At 47.6% G+C, this 17690-nt stretch overlaps 1 long non-coding RNA gene across 1 annotated transcript; it reads right to left on the minus strand.

Moving 5' to 3' along the window:
* Positions 1 to 1050: 1050 nt before the first annotated feature.
* Positions 1051 to 4603, minus strand: LOC142490547 (uncharacterized). Its single transcript, XR_012800099.1, has 4 exons — positions 4142 to 4603; positions 3655 to 3781; positions 2650 to 2748; positions 1051 to 1980 (listed from the first exon to the last, which is right to left on the minus strand). It is a non-coding gene; the product is annotated as an uncharacterized LOC142490547 (long non-coding RNA).
* Between the last annotated feature and the right edge of the window lie 13087 nt (positions 4604 to 17690).

Below are 17690 nucleotides of genomic sequence, written 5' to 3' on the forward strand. Positions count from 1 at the left end.
TTATATGTATTCGGGGGGCGTGGGGGTATTTTTTATATGTATTCGGGGGGTGTGGGGGTATTTTTTATATATATTCTAGGGGCGTGGGGGTATTTTTTATATGTATTCGGGGGGCGTGAGGGTATTTTTTATATGTATTCGGGGGGGGCGTGGGGGTATTTTTTACATGTATTCGGGGGACGTGGGGGTATTTTTTATATGTATTCGGGGGGCGTGGGGGTATTTTTTATATGTATTCGGGGGCGTGGGGGTATTTTTTATATGTATTCGGGGGGCGTGGGGGTATTTTTTATATGTATTCGGGGGGCGTGGGGGTATTTTTTATATGTATTCAGGGGGCGTGGGGGTATTTTTTATATATATTCGGGGGCGTGGGGGTATTTTTTATATGTATTCGGGGGGCGTGGGGGTATTTTTTATATGTATTCAGGGGGCGTGGGGGTATTTTTTATATGTATTCGTGGGGCGTGGGGGTATTTTTTATATGTATTCGTGGGGCGTGGGGGTATTTTTTATATGTATTCGGGGGGCGTGGGGGTATTTTTTATATGTATTCGTGGGGCGTGGGGGTATTTTTTATATGTATTCGGGGGGCGTGGGGGTATTTTTTATATGTATTCGGGGGGCGTGGGGGTATTTTTTATATGTATTCGTGGGGCGTGGGGATCCAGTATTTTTGGACAAGCCACCTGGCAACCCTAGTGTGTGTGTGTGTGTGTGTGTGTGTGTGTGTGTGTGTGTGTGTGTGTGTGTGTGTGTGTGTGTGTGTGGTCACTGTGAAGTAGGAGAGTACACAAACTGATGCTGAAATGCTGTTTTATTGCAAAGTAAAAGGGAAAAGCAGCGTACAAATGATCTTTGTGATTATACGGTTACAGACAGAGGAAGAAACCCTTCTCAGCACTGACAGTGTGACACAGACACAGATATTAGGTATACTGTCAGCACATGCACGGTTATTAGTAGCATGTTCTTCTCATGTGTGTGTGTGTGTGTGTGTGTGTGTGTGTGTGTGTGTGTGGTCACTGTGAAGTAGGAGAATACACAAACTGATGCTGAAATGCTGTTTTATTGCAAAGTAAAAGGGAAAAGCAGCGTACAAATGATCTTTGTGATTATACGGTTACAGACAGAGGAAGAAACCCTTCTCAGCACTGACAGTGTGACACAGACACAGATATTAGGTATACTGTCAGCAGATTTAGGAAACCCCATAAAAGCAGCGTGACACTTACATTGTCCTAATACAGAGAGCGCAGTGTTACAGGGCATTGTCCTTATACAGAGAGCGCAGTGTTACAGGGCATTGTCCTTATACAGAGAGCGCAGTGTTACAGGGCATTGTCCTTATACAGAGAGCGAAGTGTTACAGGGCATTGTCCTAATACAGAGAGCGCAGTGTTACAGGGCATTGTCCTAATACAGAGAGCGCAGTGTTACAGGGCATTGTCCTTATACAGAGAGCGCAGTGTTACAGGACATTGTACTTATACAGAGAGCGAAGTGTTACAGGGCATTGTCCTAATACAGAGAGCGCAGTGTTACAGGGCATTGTCCTAATACAGAGAGCGCAGTGTTACAGGACATTGTCCTTATACAGAGAGCGCAGTGTTACAGGGCATTGTCCTTATACAGAGAGCGCAGTGTTACAGGACATTGCAAAGCTCACGTGTAATGCGCAGAATTTATTAACGCCCCAGGCCCAACCCCCCAAGAAGATTATCAAGTAAAGGAATATCTCTGCTCTCTAAATCACTGTCACGTTTTCCCTTTCCAATGTTTTGTGATAGATTCCACAACAGCGCCAATTGTTCTTTAGTAGGTTTTTTAGTAGGTTCTTTTCCTATTTTCTTTATTTTATCCGCCCGCGTCTCCCGTGTGAGAAGAGAGCGCACTTCTTCCAGGAGACCTGCCAGTCTCTTCATGCGATTTCCCTGCTCATTCTCCTCTCTCTTGGTCTCCAACATCTGATCTTCTTCACTAGAGAAGAAGACAACAAACTGATGTCAGGAAATGTCCCCCGGGGAGTCAGGGGGCAAATATTTCCCACAGATTTAACCCATTCACTGCCACAGGGGCAAGTAAAGAACTGCAGAACATTGTAACCACATGCTTAGAGACAGAATAATACAAGAGACATACTGTAATAACACGCAGAGAGATATAATAACACGCAGAGGGACATATAATACAGTAACACGCAGAGAGATATAACACACAGAGATATAATAACACACAGAGAGATATAATAACACACAGAGAGATATAATAACATGCAGAGAGATATAACAACACGCAGAGAGATATAATAACACACAGAGATATAATAACACGCAGAGAGATATAATAACACACAGAGAGATATAATAACATGCAGAGAGATATAACAACACGCAGAGAGATATAATAACACACAGAGATATAATAACACGCAGAGAGATATAATAACACGCAGAGAGATGTAATAACATGCAGAGAGATATAATAACACGTTAGACAGGCTGCTTATGGAACAGGCACAGGAGGGTTAATATCAGTTACAAGGTTAATATCAGATACGTGTCACATGAAGGATCCCCAGATACAACCCTACACACAGCACCAATAAATCTCTATTCCTCTCTCTGTCCCACAAACTCCATTTCTTACGTCTCATATTTGGCCGATTCCACCAATGTGACGATGGAGATTATCCCCAGGAGAAGCGCGAGCAGCAGAGGTCTCTGGGAGAGAAGCATCTTTACAGATCTGTTAGAGAATGTTACAGGTTATCACAGGTGTAATAATACGCTCAGCACGGGACAGATCAGACTTATCTGGGGGGGCTGCACCCCGGGGATACAGTGTTACTTACAGTATAGTATCTAGTTATTACACGTGAGGAGTATTAGTGGGGTTTGTATTACAGAGAATATTTATAGACATTACATATAAAAAGATCAACGTAGTAAAAATTACAGTTAATATAAAACATTAGGTAAGTAATAAAGAGGCAAGAACCCACTATAAGCACTCAATACCCCCTGATGTATAATGTGAATGTTAAAAATAATTTTTTATGCTACTAATTAAAATAATGGGTGTTAAAATTCAACAAATGACACACATATATGATACCCTATGATGAATATATATATGATATTCCGGGTAACTAAGTAAGGCGACAATTTGAGGTTAATTGGATCAAACTGTCCCAGGGAGCCGGTATACAGTAATCCCTATTAGTGGTTAATTAGGTGTATGCTCGTATCAGTGAGGGGCTGTTCAATACCTGTGCTCAGGTGTCAGACAGGTCCCAGATGGTGAAGGTGAAATGTGAAATGGATCATAACATGCTAGGTACAGACAAAAAGATCAGTATTTCAAACCAGTGTGTGCTCACTTTGCAAATCATAAATATATATATATGTGTGTCATTTGTTGAATTTTAACACCCATTATTTTAATTAGTATAGCATTAAAAATTATTTTTAACATTCACATTATACATCAGGGGGTATTGAGTGCTTATAGTGGGTACTTGCCTCTTTATTACTTACCTTATACGTCACCCATTAGCACCTTACCCCCACATTATTACTTTGTACTTAGCTGAAGCGGGGTTCTTCTATATTGAACTTAACAATATAAAACATTAGAAATAATTGTACTTACAGCTGGGTGGAGATGGAGCTGAGATGAGTAACCTGTGAATATCACCGGGTCTGTGTTACTATGGAGGGTGAGGTGAGTGTTATATACAGAACCTGATGGGAATGTGTCACTATAGAATCAGCAGACTCTGTGTGAGAAAGAAATCACATTATTTTATGGGTAAATATTACATTTCTCAGGCAGAACATTTTTGTAAACAAACAAAACACTGAGTTTAATGACTGTCTCATGTGATTAAGAAGGTGGAAAATCTAACTTTTGTTTACAGCAAATTGTTTGTTAAATTTTTTTCAGCCCAAATAACCCTCAAGTGTGTGTGCAGCAGGGAGATGTATAACAAAGGTGTATGTGTGCAGCCAGGAGACGTATGACACAGGGTTTGGGAAACAAGTTTATGAATAATGTAGCCCTTTTCCCCCACCCAATCTCACATAGGGCCTCTCTCTGGGAAACTCACTCCGGTTACACGGCTTGGTGTGGTACAAACCTGCTGGTAACAGGGGGGCCGGGGTCTCCCGCATGGTGTTGTAGGGGAATGACAGGACATGCTTCTGGGGTCTTGCCCGAATAGTACTCACAGGAGCAGCACCTTCATCTCTTGCAGCCCCCAGGTGTTCGGGGTGCAGGAGAATCTCTTCCCCCTCCTCCCAATAGACTCCAATCTCAGGCAGGAGGTATAATAAAACAGTGGTCCTTTATTGAGTTTCTCTGTATTCACCAGTCAGTTGATCAGCCTCAGAGGGCATCCACCCTCAGGATGTCCCTGCATCCACTCCCAGCCAAAGGGCACCAATAGTGGTCCTTGCTCTTCCCTTGTCCCCTGGTGGGATAAGAGGTAACGGTTTCCCACCGCTCCCCTAAGGGAGGCCCTCAAACTGCCAGAGCCCGGCCAGCTTAGTTTGGGTAAACCAGCCTCTATCACGGTAGAAGCAGACTGACTAAATACAGGAAGTGCAACTCCTTAAGTCAGTTCCAATGAGAACCAGCCCCTTGTCCCTTTTTTTACTCACCATAACTTAACTCAGTATTATGGTATAGCCTACCCCATAACTGGTAGGTTGTGAGGCTACTAACAGCTCAAAACAGAGAGTGCAAAGAGAGTCAATGGGAGGTAGTAATAATATGGGACTGCTGAGGTAAGCAGCGAGGGAATTCCACAACGTGGGTGTGAAGAGGGTGAAAACAGATGAAGGAGACACTATGGGGCTGCGTGTGTAAAAGAGGAGTTCCAATGGAAACCGCTACCTGAGATCCTTGGAGTATAGAGAGCCTGGGTCAGCGCCTCTATGGATCCCTCATGTAGCACTCCTCAAGCGCAGCCCTCTCTGCAGAAGGAACGAAGCCGTCCTGGGTTTCCTCTGCCCGGTCTCGCATCAATGGCGCGGAGTTCCCGAGTGCCGGAAGTACGTAATAGTACATCCGGTCCGTCCGGAAAATCTTCCTCTCCCTGTAGACACGTGATTTCACGGGGGAGAATGTAATAGACGCCGACAGCCACGTACCCTCAGATCCTCAGCGCGTCACTCCAATCAAGCAGTAGCAGCACACGAAGTAAAGATTGGAAAGGTGATTCGCAAATGTCCGAAAAAATGCACCAAAAGCTCACCAAGTGGAGGGCTAAAAACGTTTAATGAAGACTACATAAAAAGAAAATTAGGGACAAAATAGCCTATCCCATAGCCTCTTTGCATACCTAGTTAAAATCAACCCCACACTGATGAGACCCATTAAGGTCGAAACAGCTGTCTGTGGGTGGTTTTCTGGGTATGCACCTTAACCCTGGCTGTGCTCAAAGCTGTGACCATGCAGCAAGCTTAAGCCTATAGGGAACCATGTTAAAAATGGTTTTTGAGGCAAAAAGTGACACTGTGTGCTCATTTGCATGTCATTTCCCAGAATCCCTTGCTGCAGTGGAAGTGCTGTATGCTGGGTGATAATGGGGAAAGGCGGGGTTGCAGACCTGCCTAAGACATGCAGATGAGCATACAGTTGTATTTGTATATATATATATATATATATATATATATATATATATATATATATATGCATATGCAAATACAACTGTATGCATATTTGCTTTCCTGTGGAGGGTTTTTGTCACTTTTTTTACTCACCATAACTTAACTCAGTGTTATATATATATGTGAGCACATTCACATGTCTTAGACAGGTCTGCACTTCTGCCTTTCAACCATTATCACCTAGTATACAGTGCTCCCACTGCAGCAAGGGATTCTGGGAAATGACATGCAAATGAGCATACAATGTGTCACCTTTTGCCTGGAATATCCATACACATGGAGCCCATTTAAGCAGATGCATCGCCGTTCACACAGCTTTTAAGCACAGCATGGGACTAGCAAAGCAAGTACAAACCACTCACAGACATGTTTCAACCTTGATGGGTATCATCAGTGTCACAAGAAGAAAAAAGTAGGTCTACAAAAAGCACTCAAAAATAAATGGAAAAATGAGATGGATTTTATTAACAACACAGAAAAAAAAAAAAAAACATTCAAATAACACCAACCGCTAAACTCCAAAATAATGTAGCTGCAAAAAAAATGTATAAATGGAACCCAGAAAAACAGTAATTAAATATATAAATGCAAAAATAATAGCAATAACTAAATTACCTAATGAAAAATCAAAAACATAAATGAGAATCAAAATACATCTTAGAGATACATTAATATATATACCCTATTTCCTCGATTCTAAGACGCACCTTTTTTCCAATTTTCACATGTCTGAAATCAGGGTGCGTCTTAGAATCGATGTATTAAAAAATATATATACTTTGAAAGTGTCTACAGTACTAAGCTCCTCTTTTCACTTACCATGTTTCAGGAGAGGTCCCATGTCAGCGGAGCATGAAGCGGGCGGCGGTGGCATGAGAGGTCCCACGTCTGCAGACGTTGAAGATGGACAGCGGGTGGGAGTGCGGCAGCAGCAGGTCAGGTCCCAAGTCTGCAGGTGAATGAAGATAAGACAGTGGGCGGGCGGGCGTGCGGTAGCTACGGCGGCAGGAGATCATAACAGCAGAAGAGCTGAGCAGGAGCAGAGTGGCAGAGGGGAACAGCCTGGGAGGTGCACACTAACACCGGAAGTTGACCGGTGTCTGACTTTCGGTGTTACAGTGTGCACCTCCCAAGCCGTTCCCCTATGCCGTTCTGCTCCTGCTCAGCTCTCCTGCTATTATGATCTCCTTCCGCCGCACTCCACCGCACGCCCGCTGTCTTCTTATCTTCATTAACCTGCAGACTTGAGACCTGTCCTGCTGCTGCACACGCACCCGCTGTCCATCTTCAACCATCTGCAGACGTGGGACCTCTCCTGCCGACGCCACCGGCCGCTTCTTCCTCCGCTGACATGGGACATCTCCTGAAACATAGTGAAAAAGTAATTTTCCTCGATTGTAAGTGCCAAATCGATGGTGCGTCTTACAATCGAGGAAATACGGTATATAGGTACAAAACAGGGGGGGGGGGAGTATTTCCGCTGAGATGTAGCACAGACCAGCTGGTCATGTAATAAACTCGTATATAGAGTGTTGCATAAATGTATCAAAGAGTAAACCAAAGCCACAGAGCTGTGAGCCAGAGAAACATATCAAGCTGCTAATAGAACCTGCCTGAAACATGTAATGCTCGCCTGTAAGCGCAGTGCTATACTCCTGTATGGGAAGTGCTGTTAATAATAACTGATATGGTACTTCCGAGCACATAAAGAGTAAGAGACAGTCCCATAGGGTGTCCGTGGTAAGACTAATGAGTGATTCTCAAGTAGTTAAGTTGCAAAAAAGTCCAGAATAAAAATAAGCAGCAGAACATCAGTTAGGAGACATCTCGCTCCCGGTCGCCTGTTAGTACTAACCCACGGTACATGGTGGTAATAAAGTAATCAGTCCAGGGGGTAGGCAAAAAATCTGGGGCCGGACAGCACCGTTACAGACTATGGGTTGTAATACTTGCACGGCGCCACATCGTGTGGAGGGGAAAAGTGCTTGTAAGGCTAAGGCCCCGCTCCCTCAGTCAGCGCGCCCGCACTGCAGACAGGCGGGGTGCTGACAGACACAGACCGCGATATGCGGTCTGTAGGGAGCCGGAGAGGGAGGGGGGCGGGAGCGGGAGGGGGGCGGGAGCGGGAGGGGGGCGGGAGAGGGAGGGGGGTGGGAGAGGGAGGGGGGTGGGAGTGGGAGGGAGGGGGCGGGATCTGATCGGGGTGCCGTCCACCCCCCCACACACATACATACACACACACATACATACAGACATACATACAAACTCACACACTTTAACCCGCAGCTCCTTCCCTGCTCCCCGCCCAAGGCGCCTCCCATCTAGCTCCGTCCCTCCCCTCCTCCCCATTGGCTGACTCGCGTACCACGTGACGAGTCAGCGCCGAAAATCACTAGGATCTTGCAGCATCGGCCGGCTGACGCGTCACAATACGTGGTCAGCCCTGCCGGAAGGAGGCAGCGGGGGCAGGTACCATTCGGGCAAGGGTCTGGTGGTCCGTGGCCGCGCGCCCCGCCGGCCGCAGCGGGTTCGCAGCCTAAGAGATGTAAACATCCTGTGATGGAAGACCCCCGGTTCCCTCCGCATTGAGGTCAGCACGCAGCAGGCAGCACAGCAAGCAATGGACCGGAGCAGCAGAGACTGGAGAGCACAGAGGCGGCACGGTGCAGGAACTCCGACACCCGTTTTGCCGTAAGGCTTCTTCCGGGAGTGTAATCTGCATAGAGCAGGTGAGCACTTTTTAAAGCGCTCCCATATTGCGCCACACGTCACATGTTGCAATTGGTCCAATCAGCGTTGCGACTGGGTGTATATGCCACAACTATCTTATTACTGACAGGACTGCAAATCTGCAACTGAAGGAACATACATAAGTACCAGATACAAAGTCAAACAATTTGAAAGAAAAGGGAAATGCAGCAATGCAGCAATGCAGCAATGCATGTGGATGCAAAAAAAGGGGAGGTGAACAAAAAAGATATTGACAAGATGTGAATATAAAACTAAGAAAATGTCATTCTGATTATCTTAATACGTTGACACCAAGGGAAGGCTGAGAAAACAGAGGAAATAATTAAAAACGTAAAATAGAGTGTATATAGATATAAAAATTCCAGAGACAAAATGAAGGAAAAAAGAGAAAAAGGGAAATCTCATAAAAACATGGCATAGCCAATATAGTCATTTAACCCCGCTGGGGTCATACAGCCCAGCTGGACTGTCCACCTACACCCCTTCCTAGGGAGGGATTGCTCAATGTCACCACCTCTAATGCCTAATACGATTTTATCTATGGCAAATGCTGTCAGAACCAAGGGGTCAGAGCAGTGCACATTTAGGAAACCCTGACCCGGAACTCTCTCGTGGTCATCCCAATGTACATTAACCCACATGGGCAACTAAGATAGTAAATCACATTTTTGGATCTACAATACAGTTGAGAACGTGGAAGATTTTAAATTCCTTCGTGCCTGCTGAGTTCTTAAACAAACTAGTTTGTTTCATATGTTTACAGGCCAAACAATGGCCACATTTAAAGAAGCCCTTGGTTTCTTTTTGGTTCAAAAAGGTGGTAGTAGAAAGGGGAATATAGTGACTCTTAACTAACTTTTCCCGTAAGTTAGGTGCCCTCCAACTAGTTAATTGAACCTTGTCTCCCAAAATAGCTCAAATCCTGATCTGCAAGGAGGATACACCAATGTTGTTGGTGAATGTCACGGTAACTTGTGATAGGTTATAATAATACACACCAAAAATATCTCTGGGTTGAATTGAACACGACTTAGATATGATAAACTAGATTTTATTCCTTAAAGAAGGTGAACAGATAATACAAATAACAGGCAAAATATAGACACTTACTTAAGGGGTTTGGACAAGGAAACCATCAGGATACAGGATTGGCAATTCCTTCCATAATACAGGTTCAGATGTGGACATCACGAAAAGACACGAAGACTACCGAGTATAGGATGGACACTGGTTTATATGTAATTCCAATCCTATACTTTATTATTGAGTGCAGGCCATTGGAGAACAATTACCTGCACCCAATCTCTCCTTTCCACCTCACCTGAGGGGCACTGTAATACCTGCCCTCTGGGTGGGTAATATTCTAATCAGGGGGCTTTGCCAGGATACCCTTTGTCCAAGGTGTGAATTACAACACTTATTTTATCAAGTAAGAGAAAAACACAAGAAAAGCGCAAAACGCAAATGGTGAAGTATGTCAAATACAAATGTATTCGTGATAAGGAGGTAAGTATTCTGCGTACATTAATGTAGAACAATATAAGCATTCACGTGCAAAATTGCACGAAGTTACCGCATTGCAGTCATCTGGGTGAAAGGTGAAGCTGCTGCTGATTGCGAGGACGTCCAGGCAGTGAGAGACGCTGATGACGTCGCGCTAACGACGGTAGCTGAACCATTGGGCTTCACCTTTCACCCAGATGACTGCAATGCGGTAACTTCGTGCAATGTTGCACGTGAATGCTTATATTGTTCTACATTAATGTACGCAGAATACTTACCTCCTTATCACGAATACATTTGTATTTGACATACTTCACCATTTGCGTTTTGCGCTTTTCTTGTGTTTTTCTCTTAGTTTGTGTGAGTGCTGAGCTACTCTCTGATTTAGCAGCACACGCCACAACCAACGGATTGTATGGTTTGAAAAATACTTTCATAGTAGAGTAGCACCTTTATATTTGCTTTATGTAGCTCTATTTTATAAGGGTGATTTATATGGTACACTATATTATATATTAATTCACATTATGAAGGTGTTTTTTGGGTTGCACACTTATATATTTTTTACTTAATATCAAGTACCCATGTCCTGCATTCCTTTGTGCTCGCATATACAAGCAGGGTGGGGGAGTCTTTGATCAGGGGTTTTATTGTATACCATTTGTCTCCCCCCCTTACCATTAACATAACATATGGGCTCTGAGTTTTCATACCAGACCCAAAATACAGTTCACACTTTAATACCTTCACATATTAAAATAATCCGTTCTGCTGGGCCCAGTGGGCTGACACTTGCCAGTCCCTCGTGCTGGAGGTGACTCTCCATGGTGACCAGGTTTCAGCTCTCTGTGACCCCCAGAACCGGAGATACAAAAAATAAGTTAAAATTCTTATTACTTTAATGCAGGATTCTCCGCTCTAAAAATGAATCTCTGCTTTTCACTCTTTCCCATTGAAATCAACAGGCTCCGCCGCTACAGGCTTCCAATGGAGCAACTCCGCCGTTGAAGTCAATGGGCTTCGCCGCTATAGGGTTTCAATGGGGCAACTCCGCCATTGAAGTCTATGGGAAAACCACAGTTCTTTACACTTGCCCATACTCCATCTGGTTGTTCGGAGAGGGCTGGAAATGGCCATGCAGTCATGCCAGAGCAGTGACTACATGCGACCCAAATCCCAGTCCTCGCAGAGCTGGAGATATGGACTTACACATTTTACCATTTCGGACTTAGCCGTTTTAACGCCACGCGGCTTTACCCCCATTGGAATCAATGGCCGGCGCCACCAAAGGAAATGCATGGGCGAGCGCCATCATGGGATTCAATGGGGACTCCGCTCCGCCATTAGAGTCAATGGTGCAACCCTCCTGCTGAGCTCGACCCTTCACGGGGGTCCCTCATTCTTGGACATGGTGGTGGTCGAGTGTGGGGAGGCCTTGGAGCTAGGTGCAAAAAGAATTTTATTTCTGGTGCCCTAGAACCTAAGTTTCCCACGCCAATTGTAGTTGACCTTGAACTAGTAGTGATAAAAGCTTTCTTTAAGAAAATGTATCCGCTTTTGCGGTCTGCGGTTTGGATGGCTGCCAACCCGTTCCTGGAGGTTGGCGTTGAGGAATCCCCATTGAAATCAATGGCCCCATTGACTTACAATGGGAAACCGCCGCTACTCCTCTCGGACGCCACCTGCTGGTCTTCGATGGAAACAGGCCCAAAACCGCTGGATTCGCCATTGGATTGAATGGAGCTGCAATGTCGACCTATGGAGAGCTGCAAAATGGAGCCTGAAAAGGCGGGGAAATGGAACAAAGGGCTATAAACAGTGAGTTAACCTTAACCCTTTCCCTCCCGCATCCATCCCAGTGTAGGTTTTGGTGCAAACACTGGAATGGGAACAATACACATTTACAGGGGAATATACATTTGGTTGCTGAAGCAGGGTAAAAACACATTACTGGACCGCAGTCCAGTTAACCCCTTGATTTCCCAAGTGAGAGCAGGGGGTGGCCAAATGGGGTGTAACCCCTTTAATACCGGGCCAAACCCCCTCTCCCATGACACCTCCCCTGCTCAATGGGTGCCTTGTGACCCAGCTTCCCACCATGGCACTGGGACTCCACTGGCATCCTTGAAGCACTTAATTCGTCCTGAGGGGTTGGCCTGGCCAAGTTGTCCTCTGGCATCGTCCAGTACATTGTCCTGGCCACATTGGATAGTGAAGTCCAGATCCTGCTGAGCAGGGCTCCAATGTGGCGCCGGGCATTCTCCTTTGCCACCCTCTGCCTCCCACCAAGTGCCTGGTGAACCAAGCCCATCGTGAAGGGGCACCTCTGCAGACCAGGCTGCATGCTGCCCAGACACTGGCATGTCTCTGAACCAGCGAGAGACCAGCTACCAAGCACAGACCATCACTTCCCTGTCAACCAAGTCTGGGAAAGAGCTATGTCACTATCCTGTAGGGACCCTACCTGCCCTGGCCCTGTGCACACCTGTAGCTGCTCCGCTATACCCTTGCCTCTCCTCCCTGGCTCTAGGGCAGACCCCACCCGAGTGGCATCACTTCTGGAATCCAGAAACCACCTGGGGTGCTGACTCCTACCCCCTCCTGTGCCCCCTGGGACAAGGCAATCCCCCAGTATCCTGTACTGGGGTTCGTGGTACCCAGATGCTTTGCTCCTGCCCTCTCAAAACTGAAGGCCAAGAACCAAGCACCTGCTACCACCACTGCTGCTAGGGACAGCATCACTCCTGTCCCCTCCACTGTGCTGCCCTTCCTCCCTGTAGCTCCCCTTGGCTGCCCTGGGGACAGAACACTCTGCTGTACCCCCCTAGCCCTGGCTTCTGCTCCTGGCTGCCTACCTCCCCGCAGCCCAACCTCTGGGAACCCTGGGGAATCTGTCATGGGTGTCTCTCCTGGCAAATCAGAACAAGGGACCTCCTGCCTTCCTAGCCCATCCCTAGCTTCTACCAGCTGCCTGACACCCCACTGACCTCCTTTCTCCCCCTGCTCCACAGTGTCTCCCTGCCTAGCCTCCCCTAGGCCCAGCACCTCAGCCACTGCTGATGACTCCTGCTGCTTACATCCCTGCAGCCCACCTGCACTCCTCTCCCCCCTAGGCAATCCTAACCCAGACCCAGGGACTACCTGAGGGCACCTAGCTCCCTGACTTTGTCTCCCCCTTACACGGGATGAGCTCAGGGGTATCTCTTCAGATGCAACCGCCTTAGCTCTTGGCTGGCAGGTATCCCTGGGGTGGCACAAGCTTGCCACTGCCCATGAAACCTCCAGCCCATAGCCAGGTTGCAACAGGGGGTTGCTGATCTGAGAGACCCCCTGAGGCTCTGCCAGGGTAATGGGGATCTCTAGCTGCCATACCTGCTGCTTTCCCTCCCCGGCTACCACTAGCCTATCTTCTCCTCCTGAGATCTGGTGCTGGCTACCTACCTGCAGCCTTCCCTCACTCCGTTTCCCCCTAGCTAATCCTAACCTGGATACTAAGCTGAGTGAGGCCACCTCCCTGACACTGTCTCCCCATTACCGGAGAGGAGCCCAGGGGCACTGGTGCAGGAGCACCCGCCTTGACTCCTGACTGGCAGGTAATCTGGGGGTGGGCTAACTGTGCCACTGACCCTGATACCTCCAGCCCATAGCCAGGTGACAACAGTGGGGCTCTAAACCGAGAGACCCCCTGATGCTCTGCCAGGGTAATGGGGAAATCAGGCTGGCTCACTTGCTGCCTTCCCACCCCGGTTCCCACTGGCCCACCCAGCCCTCTCCCAGGCATTCCTACCCTAGAGCTGGGTGCTAATGGGGCTAGCCCCTCTCCCTGAAGCAGTGCCCCCATTACCGGAGGTGAGCTCAGGGTTGCTGGTGCGGATGCAGCCGCCTTAGCTCCTGGCTGGTAGGTAACCCTGGGGTGGTCTAACTTTGCCACAACCCCTGATACCTCCAGCCCATAGCCAGGCTGCAACAGTGGGGCTCTTAATTGAGAGTCCCCTTGATGCTCCACCAGGGTAATGGGAAAGCCTAGCTGCCCTACAAGCTGCCCTTCCTTCCCCTCCCCTGGTAGCCCTATCTCCTGCCACCCACTGGTCACTCCTACAGGGAAATAACAGGGTACAGTCATAGGAACAAATAAGTCAGGGTCAGTCTGCGACTGGGTCTGGCTTACCTCGCTGGTCCCCGCAGAGACCGCGGCCTTCGTTGTTCCCGATTGCAGGGGGACTGGAGTGGCCACCGCCGGCGTCATCTTGGCCGGGAAGCAACAGGCAACTGCCGCAACAGCTCCCGGGTTTGGCACAGGGGAATCGGTGCAGGACATGGGTCTCAGGTCCTTGTGGAGAAACACGGCTCCATTCAAACCAGGTAAAACAACCCCCTCCCGCAATCCCTGTCCCTCCCCTGTCCAGAAAGGGCTCCGGCACTTTTCCGGAATCGCGGCTCTTCCGCCGCCGCCACCACGGGCGAGCTCCGGGTGACTGCCGCAACAGCACCCAGCTTGGGCACAGGGTCGCCCGCGTAGATCGCGGGGCTCCGATCCTCGCTGAAGATCGTTGACTCCTCCAAACCAGGTAAAACACCCACCTCCAGCACACCCCGACCCTCCCCCCAAATAAAATCAACTCCGGCATTTTGCCGGAATTGCGGCTTCTCCTCCGCCGTCCCCGCCTGCATCCCGCGTCCTGGGAGTACTTTCACTGTCTGGACCATATCAGGTCGTGCCAGGGGTATCACAGCACCTTGCTGTAGCAAGCCGACCTCTTGCCGATCTCCGCTGCTGATGACTGGAAAAGATGTGCTCCGGCTGCCACTCCGCTGTTCTCGCTGGGATCAGATCGATGGCCGCCGCTCTCCGCCGCTGTTGCCGATGCAACCCGGCCAGGTTCTCCAGGGGACATCCCGCGAAGGGTTGTCGCCCTGGCTGGGCGCGAGCCATCGGAGGATGCCGCTAAATGGGTTACCTTGTCCGCAGCTCGTGAGCGCTGGCCCTGAGGGGCTTCTTCGCCCGACCGCGCACGGTCCGGGCATTGGGTTTTGATTTGGCCCACTTTGTGGCAATGGTAACACCGCCGCTTCTGCCGGAGCTCTTCCGCCGCTGGTGGACTACCCCCCTGTAGAGGGAGAGGGCGGTTGGCCCGGTACTAAAGGGGTTGCACCCCATATGGCCACCCCCTGACTTCACCAGCGAGGCAAGGGGTTAACTGGACTGCGGTCCAGGAATGTGGCTTACACCTTGTCATGTCAGGAAAATGTATGTTCCAATGTTCCCATGTTTCATTATAATCCTGTATTTTAAAAATATTTTAAAAGTGCATTTCTGTATCTCCGGTTCTGGAGGTCGCAGAGAGTTGAAATTTGGCCAATACGTAGAGTCACTGTAGGCATTACAAACTGGCAAATTTCTACCCACTGGGCCCACTAGAACGGAACTTATTAATATGTGAAGATATTAAAGTGTATATGGTATTTTGGATCTGCTCTGAAAATGCAGACTCCATCTGCTATGCTAATAGGTCAGGAAGGGCAGCCGGATGATTTAGCATAAGCCCTGTGATCAAAAGTTAACTGCCCTGATTGTTTACACTAGGAACCAAGTACTGATCAAAAGACTCTGCCACTCTAACTGTTAACCTGAGGTCGGAGAAGCATCAAACTGGAGTGGTTTGTAAGTGTTATATCTACACCTACAAACAATGAAGATCCTGCCAGATACTTCATCTGATAGACTGGTCGTCGCCCCTAATTTAATTATGGGGCTATAATAATAAGACCCTCAGAGTCCCAGTATGCATGGGCTAACTAGCTGGGGGGCATGGGTTAAACTGTGTTTCCACGTTAGGAATTGGATACAGATAATTGTTCACCAATAGTCTGTATTCAATGTTAAGAATAGGGTTACAAAGGTATATAAACTGTGTCAACCCTACAGTTTTTGTTGTTCTTCTGATTTCATCTTGAATGTCACCGGATTTCTGGAGAATTGCTAGCTGATACTTCTCCATTCCCCAACCCTAAGTAAGTGTTACCTTCTTGCCTGTTAATTGTACTATATTGCTGTGTTCACTTTTTTAAGGAATAAATATATTTTATTATATCTAAGCCTCGTTCAGTTCAACCCAGATATTTGGTGTTTGTTATATCTTGTCATAAGTTACCGTGACACCCCCGCAAGAGGCTGCTGAGTCCAACACAAAGTTGCTCGAGCGCCGGGCTCCTTCTGGAGCTTCTCCGCCTCCGGTGGACTACCCCCCGCAAGAGGCTGCTGAGTCCAGAGTGGAGTTGCTTGAACGCCGGGCTCAGGGAGGGGGTAAGCGGGTCGGGACATCGCCAGCTTCTGGAGCTCGTTCCTCTCCGCCTGGGACCACATCCCTCCCCACGCAGACATCAGTGATAGCTGTTCCAGGGAAAATGGACTGGCCGCCGCAACGGCCGATACCTCTCCTGCTGAAAGATTCCCCTGGTCTCTGCGATCACCCGATCCCTCTAAAAGTCTCTGTCGTCCCGTAGCTGGGTCCATTCCCTGCTCTCTGGGCGGTTTGGTGGTTACAGCGGCTGCAGCTGTGGATCCTTGCTCAGCCTGCCGGGTTTCGTGCTCACCGATCGCCGCCTCTCTCTCAGCTTTACCGGCTGCAGGTTCCAGCTCTGACTTGATGCAATCCTCCGGTCTCGGTGCCCGGCTCCAGTCACACGGATGGCCGGCACTTTGGTTCTGGAGGCAATGCTTCTCACAAGTAGGGGAACAGTGAGTTGGTGCCATATCTTGTGTTATATGTTGTACACTGTGTGTCCAATATCTTTAGTCTTAGGAACTCGCAATTCACCTGAGTTCCAACTCTATTACAGAGTCCCGCAGTAAACTATAATACAGGTTAAATTCAATCCCGTCGCTGCCACCAGTTTTATAATAAGCCAGTCATGGTAACTTGTTATAGGTTATAATAATACACAAAAAATGTGTACCAAGGAAGGTACACCAAAGAATCCCCTTGCAGGCGCACCGCAGACCTAATAGTATAGACGGTCAGGGGTGGATATAGTGTGTCAAAAAAAACTTTATTAATTATCTATGTAAGCGTGTAGTAAAAACAGTATATAGTGCAAAACCATATACTGTACTAAAATAAAAGATAGACTCCTAAAGGTCTATTCAAACTCCGCCAAGCGACTCGCTGAGCTCCAGGGCAATTATCTATGTGGTACCGTAACTACATAGGGTATCTATTAACCACCAAGTCACATGGTCCACAAGCAGGGTAGGTATATATACTCAAATAATGATGTTGGTATACACGATGGGATCACTTGGAATGTGTAATTAGGGACAGGGTGTCACGTATTCAATATGCTGAGAGAGGGGGGGCTGATACTCCAAAAGTCTGTGTTTTATTCGTTCTCATACACATTCTAAGATATATGTACCCTCTGTACAGGGACATGAAGATCTAACGAACTAATATAGATCACACACCCCACCATCCATTATACAAATCAATTAGAGACTAAGGGGAACCATCAGAAGTGATCAGATTATGTATACTAACTTCACTATCTGAGTATACCTACCTTGTATACGGACCATGTGACTGAGAAGATAATAGACACCCTACTTTGGTAGCAGAATTGCTGATATAACATTGCCCCCTCTATAAGGCTATTTTAGGAGCATTAACACTTATATATCCTAGGTTGACAACGTGACGGGTTCAATATACAATCAGGGTCATTTAGGTACGTGCACAGGGACTCTGATGCCCAATGAACCTA

Source organism: Ascaphus truei, chromosome 3 (genome assembly GCF_040206685.1).
Source record: "Ascaphus truei isolate aAscTru1 chromosome 3, aAscTru1.hap1, whole genome shotgun sequence".
In the NCBI taxonomy this organism is placed as follows: Eukaryota; Metazoa; Chordata; class Amphibia; order Anura; family Ascaphidae; genus Ascaphus; species Ascaphus truei.